At 31.1% G+C, this 7,098-nt stretch overlaps 1 long non-coding RNA gene across 1 annotated transcript; it reads left to right on the forward strand.

The window, feature by feature from the left end:
* The first annotated feature begins 926 nt into the window (after nt 1-926).
* On the forward strand, nt 927-3,700 carry LOC133192484 (uncharacterized). The gene is made up of 3 exons (XR_009721810.1): nt 927-1,007; nt 2,748-2,830; nt 3,476-3,700. It is a non-coding gene; the product is annotated as an uncharacterized LOC133192484 (long non-coding RNA).
* The last annotated feature ends 3,398 nt before the right edge of the window (nt 3,701-7,098 follow it).

A 7,098-nucleotide genomic window follows, 5' to 3' on the forward strand; every position in this document is an offset into this window, starting at 1 on the left:
AGTCGATTTAACAAATAAATCTACAATAGAAATTCATGAAAAACAAACTCCATGCTTTTACTAAACCTTCGGATTAAGTCATAATTTTTTTTTCATTTTCAATTTAAAAATTAAAATCCAAACAATTTTACATCATTCATAATTGATAGCAAACAATTAATATAAAATTGCATACCCCCCCTCCCCCCCCCCCCCTTAAGGACAGATGATACAAACAAACGTTTGTCAAAAAATTCGAAAATATAAACTTGAATCATGTTTATGAAAGTAAAATGAATGCTCGTATAGCTTTTGATTTTTCATTCTACGTTTCACAAAAATGGGATTTGAAGTGACAAAAATTTATAGGTTACTATTGATTATCAAGGATGGTTGGTGAATGATACAATTTTGAACATCATAAAAGGTTAACAATATATCAAAATGTCGTGAATTAAAAGAAGAAGAAGGGGCTTTATTGAGGCTATGTACTGACTGGACTTTTAAACTTGTACTGAATATCCCACTGACCATGCAAATAAAATTTTCTTGACTTTTCAAGGGAAACATTAATTTTTATTTTAGAGATACAGAGAGACTACCCACCCGTCCACTACCCCTCCTCTTTCTTATCATGTTCTCAATGATCATGATCATGTCCCATTTATATAAAATGTTAATATTTTTGGTATTGGGCATTTTAATTACCATTATTACCCATGGCAGTATTTACAACAACAACAACAAAAATCTGAAAAAAATAGGCCTGATAATTTATTTCATTTATTTGTTTTCTCGTGAACTATGCATTGTTTAAATTAAAAAAAGATAAACCAATAAATAAAAAGAAGCAGTAATATTCTATCTATGGATTCACTTCTTAAAAATTCTGTGCAGACGGACGCATTATATTCCTAGAATTACCCAATACCAACCAAAGAAAAAAAAACGGCGACAAGATTATGAGGATATTGGAATTTCCACATGATGTTTGTAAACAAAATATGACGAAGACCTGCTCTATTTTTGTAAGTAGATCTAGAATTATTGATTTTGTTATTTATTTCATTTAAAGCATGTTAATACATGGCTCATAGATTCTTCTTTTTTTTTTTTTTTTTGAAGTCTAAAGATCTATAGATCATCCTGATTCCTCGTTAACTGATGAAACAATCTTATGAATTTCTGTCACTGTAAAGTGTTTGCAGAGCTAGCAGTCGATGGGGTTATTCAGTAGTACATTATACAAGTTAACAAAGTAAATAATCGTCAGAAAATTATACACATCGGAATATTATTCTTTCGTTCGAATTTCCTCAATGACAACGTTGTAGTATTCGTTCGTTCGAATACTCTCAATGTGTACACTAGCTGATGATTGTACTTAAAAAATTATACTGTCATGTCTAAATTTGTCTGTAATTTGCAAGTTACAATTTATAAGTATCTTGATCACAGTCATCAGCATTACTGATTAGAAAATTAATTATCTTCTCTCAGACATGGTTAAAAGTGTCCTACTACTGTAGTGTACTAGGGATTAACAAACATTGCATGTGTTGCAAGTACTATTTTTTTTTTTTTTTTTTTTGGTGTCAAGATAAATTTTGAGATATGGGGGGTCAGTGCTTATAGTACATGTCATGATGTACATAATTAATAACCCCCAAAACTCCTACTTATATTGTTTGGAAGTATCCAAATATCAAATTACTAATTCTCTGTTAGAAAATTGGTTGATCCTCTGAAGTTTACATAGGACATGTACCCACATGATAATTGATATAATCAATGTTTTTTTTTTTAATCTCTGAAAAACAGTCTTAAAACTTTGAGTGAAAAATCAATCTTTATACTGCTAAACTCATTTTTTATACCATGAATACATACTTAGGAATATCATTATTAAGTTATGTTCATGTTCTTTTGAGGGGAAAAAATATACATCATGTAGATGCTTATGTGTAAGTAAATTATAAAAGACAAAAATGCTAGGACTTTTTTATTTTACATATTTATTTGTAAAAATATTTTTTCTATTAATTGGAAATGAAATAAAAAAAGTTCTAGCTTTATTACTAATAATATGATTTTTTATTAGAATTGATAGGATATTGGATGTTTAAGAAATAAAGACCGCATTCTCATGAATGTTGCAGGATAACCTGCAATGTTAATGTAGACATAGATTTAAATTACACGAGGACTCCCATGCCAATTTCAATAGTCCTCGCCCACTGTAGTCAAACACAAAGGTAGTCACACGAGATTTACATGCATATTTAGCCTCCTTAGCGTCAAACACAGAGACAGGTGTGCACAAGATTTTCATGCATATTAGGCCTTCTTAGCTCCTGACCTATCGACCTGCCTAATTTACATTCCGATAGAATTACCAAGAAATCAATTCTGCTAACTTTCAAAGAGTTACCACAGAGAAAAAAAAAACAGACATGGAAATATTATGGCATGACATCATGAAAAATTCTCAAGGGCATAAAACTACTATAATACAGATACCGGTAAATGTATGCAGAACATGCACAAAGTTTCATTTATGGTATATTGATAGATAAAAATAATTTATACTTTTATACTTCGACCTCAGTAGGGGTAAATTTTAGTGTCAGTCATTTTGGCTGGATCGAGAAATTTGAGTGATCGATATTCAATTCATTTTCTAATTTTAGTGAAAAATTTAATCCATGCTTTGTTATTATACATATAATTGGTATTGTATGATTTATTCTATTTTTTTTCTTTAACAGAAAATGAAGGTATAGTAGCTGACATATAGTGTACATGTACCACTTGAAGGTTTGTCCCCCTTGTAGATACAAGAAATGCAAAGGTAATTCTTTGTGAAAATAGAGAGAATGAATAATAAAATTTTTCAAACCATACAACAAAAACTACTTTGAATAATTAGTACGCAACCAACCATTTACAATTTAATTTTGCAGTTTTATTTCTTTAACATTGAAAAAAAATCAAATTTTATATTTTTTTTAGCTCTACTGGTCAGAGACCAGAAGAGCTTATGGGATAGGAAGGTGTCCCTCTTCCATCCGTCTAGCTGTCCATCTGTCTGTCTGTCTGTCCATGGCATCTAGTTGTCTGTCTGTCTAGCTGTCCATCTGTCTGTAATTTTTCAAAACACTACTCCTCCTACAGTTTTATTCTGATTTCAATATAACTTAGACTGCACTAAGGTACATTTCAATGAACGGTGCTGCCGTGGTTACTAAAAATAGAAATTTCTGTAAAATTCCTTTAAAACGCTACTCCACCTACAATTTTGGTATGATTTCAATATAATGTGGCACACAAGTAGACTACACTTAGATACATAATTCTATTTATTGCTGTCTGTTGCAAAGTTTCAAATCCAAGTGTTACTTTTTCTTTGTTATACATATAGACCAGTAGAGCTACAGTCTCATCAGAGACTTCTGGTTTATCCTTTTCATCACACAGCGACTTTCTCTTTTTTCAGTGTACACAGATACATACACATAAAAGGAGACATCACCTCATGATCTGTGGATCCATTGAAAACTTTAAGGACAAAACTTTTGATAATTCATTCATGTATAGAGTGTTGACTCGAATATTGAATATCTAATGAATGGAACCAAGAGAATTAATTTAAGAAGTATTATATTGTATATTACTCTTTTTATTCATCTGTCAAATTTCTTAATTAAAAATTAAACTTAAAGGCTTAAATAAGGATTTTTTTTTTTCATTATTTTAATTAGAACAAGTTCTTTCATTTATTTTTCTCTTATATAAACGGGCATTTAAGGTCATACGCAACGTAGTTTGCACTTTATTGGGTTCTTCCCTGGAGTTGAAGAGTTCCATTAAATGAAGGACCTGTGTGCAATATTTTTATTGTCTATATATGGATTTGTAAATCTCTTCTAAAACAATTTTGATAAAAAAAAAATCTGGAATTTATGTTTTTTGATTTTTGTACATTTTTCTTTGAATAATGCAAAATTTTTCAAACTTTAATATCTTTTCAAAATCCCTGGAAATGCATGCTGATTTTTTGTTTAAAAATATGTTATATGGTACATGTATTATAAGTTTAAATTTAGAATATCTTGAAAAATTATCAGTAGGTAAGGTATCTTGCGTATGTCCTTAAATGTAAAATGAAGGTATGTGTACCTTTATTCAATGAACTAGGGAACTCATGAAGTGTGCATATTTATATAATAGTGTTGTATTTTGCATGCACTATTCTTAAAAAGTAGTCAGGGTTTGACACATGGTGCACAAGCCGGAGGCTTTAGGTATAATGTACAGATAGTTTTAGAGAATAGTAGTTGAGTGATGGGGGCAATTGCAAGAAACTATTTTAGAAGAATTATTTTGTTTATTTTTCATCTTAAGTGTTAGCTGCAGAACTGTAGCTCTCTGAAAAAATATATATTGACAGACGGGAGAGCTACAGTGCCACCCATAGAAAAAACTGTATATTTATTGTGCACTTTTTGTGCGCTGTTTCTCGATTTATTTCTCAGTGTTTTTAAAACTGTCATCTCAAAATATTACTAAACGTGTGTTTCTAACATATTCTTTCACTGTTTCCACAATAAAACATTCCTTATAATTGTTTTTAACAGCTCTCCTGGCCCTGAAATTGAAATCATTGAAAATTTTGCCTATTTATACTGCCATTTTGGTCTTCACGAGAATTCGGTCCAACGCACTTAGTACAAGTGTAAACTACGAAAGTTATAGAGGAGTAAGGACTTTTTTGAAATGTAGCTTTTTTTTCAATTGAGGTAAGAATTTCGAAGAATTAATTCAGAACTGAGCGCACTTTTTTGTGCGCAATAAATATACAGTTTTTTCAATGGGTGCCACTGTAGCTCTCCGGTCTGTCAACATATATTTTTTCTGAGAGCTACAGTTCTGCAGCTACTTAAGTGTAAAATATTTGAAACTAAGTTTATATATATTATAGTACATTGATATTTATAACGGCGTCTGTGTTGTAATCGGTAGCGCGTCGGACTGAAATCTCGGGGTTGTGAGTTCGCTCCCAGGCGTGGGCGCAGTCAGTTTTTCTTCAGAAAATGAAGTCGTGCACTATTTCGGCATAGTATGCTTATGCTATTTAAATCCTTAGAACACTATGCAAGAATAGTAGGGTATGGGTTATGTAGAGACAAACTGACAGGAAGCATAATAATTGACAATATGCATTTATGACAAGAAAATTGAAAATCTTCCTGAAAGAAGTTGAATAAATTTAAGCCACTTAAGTACCAATCTAGTTAAAATTAGATGTTAGATCCGCTCACATAGTCACTACAGTCAGTTAAGCGAGTATGCGTGCGGATCTAACATCTTATTTAAATTACACGTAGATTGCTGAGGTAAAAGTTTAATACATGTACCCAATATCATTCTGCTATATTTGCATCCGCGTGGGTATTAACAGTGAGCATTAACTAACTGTGGCCTGGACCTCTTATTTTATGTGTTATGGGGTGTCCAAAACAAGGTGCATGCTGACATTTAACAAAGAAGAAACTTGCAATGGCCTAAGGTGACTTGGCTATTATCAGTTGAATACATGTCAATGGTGCATGGTTATTATATGTACCAAAAAATAACAAGTAAAAGATCAGCAGAGTGCTTTTATTAAAGAAGTAACAGAACTAAGGAAAACTTGTTTTCTACTGGATGATATGAAACAATGAGTAGAGTACCACCGCAAATATTTCTGGATCCATGCCCTTTCATCATGTTTATTTTTGAACGGGTTCAATGAACTGTCAAAAATTCTTGATATGTTTCTAAGGTGTAGGTAGAAAGTTTTGAAATTAGTGAAAAGGTTGTTAAATATTTTTAATGCAAACTACCAGTAAATGTGCATAATGAAGATGGTTGAATTTTTTTCAACATTATTTTCTGTTCATTTGTCAGATCGGGTTCGTTATGTGTAAAATAATTTCCAGCTGTCATTGGAACAAAACAAGGCATGATGATGATCAGGATCATACAAAGAAAATTAAAAGTAAAAATTAGGTAAATTATTACAGTTTGTGCATCTAAATAAGTTTTAAAACTCTCTTAAGAATCTCAGAGTGACTGATACGACCCAATTTCATGTGATTTTTTAATTGGAAACCTATCAGTTTAGTGCAGCAAACAGGCAAAGATCTAACAACGTGAATGGATCTGATCATGTTGTAAAGCTTGACAAATGGCACTTATGCAATAAATTAACCTAAATGATCAGGAGGAAAATAAACAAAAAAAGATTTGTTCTTTCTTAATTGCATTTTTTATTTTTCCCATTCAAAATTTACATACAAGGAATAAAAGAAGGTAATCTACATACAAGGGAAATTGCCTTTTTACTTAAAAAAAAACAAACAAAAAAAAAAAAAAAATGAAAGTTATAGAGATAAAACCACTTTTGATTTTTTGATCTTTAATCATTGAAAAAATTAACCATTACCCCAAAATTGGTTAATTTTAAGAAATTTTTAAAAAAAAATGGTTTAGGAAACACATAACTTAAATGAAAATAAATAATTAATAGTAGTTAAACTGTTCAATAGTTTCTTTATTTGGTTTAAAACTGTTGTTTCTTTATCCCATGGGAGAATTTTTTTCTATTTTGTAATGAATATGGGATAAATCCCACATTTATAAAGAGATGGGAGATTATCTTCTATATACAAGTATATGGGAGATTTTGTCCCATTATAAAGCATTCATGGGATTTTCAAACTTCTATGGGAGAAAAAATCCCACAGAATACCTTTTTCTCCCACAGAATAATGGTGGGATATTGGTTAGGAGTAAAAATCCCACCATTATCCCATGGGATTTCTTGGTTTCAGGTGTAATATCTTTTTACCTAGAAGATAATCAGGTGTTAATTTTGGTTCATGTGTTAAGTTTTAAAAAATCCCATCAGATGACATAAATGGTTTCCACATATCTTTGGAAAAGTGGTTGGCGAAAGTCCGGACAAATGTCGTGTCCGGAGTTAAATGTCGCACTGTTAAGTGTTACATCTCTATGAAGGGAAATCATAGGAGGAAAACTTAACCAATCAAAATAGGTACAAAATAGGTGCCCTGA

Source organism: Saccostrea echinata, unplaced genomic scaffold, assembly GCF_033153115.1.
Source record: "Saccostrea echinata isolate AGI-Se365-2 ecotype Australia unplaced genomic scaffold, CSIRO_AGI_Sech_v1 ptg000025l, whole genome shotgun sequence".
Taxonomy (NCBI): domain Eukaryota; kingdom Metazoa; phylum Mollusca; class Bivalvia; order Ostreida; family Ostreidae; genus Saccostrea; species Saccostrea echinata.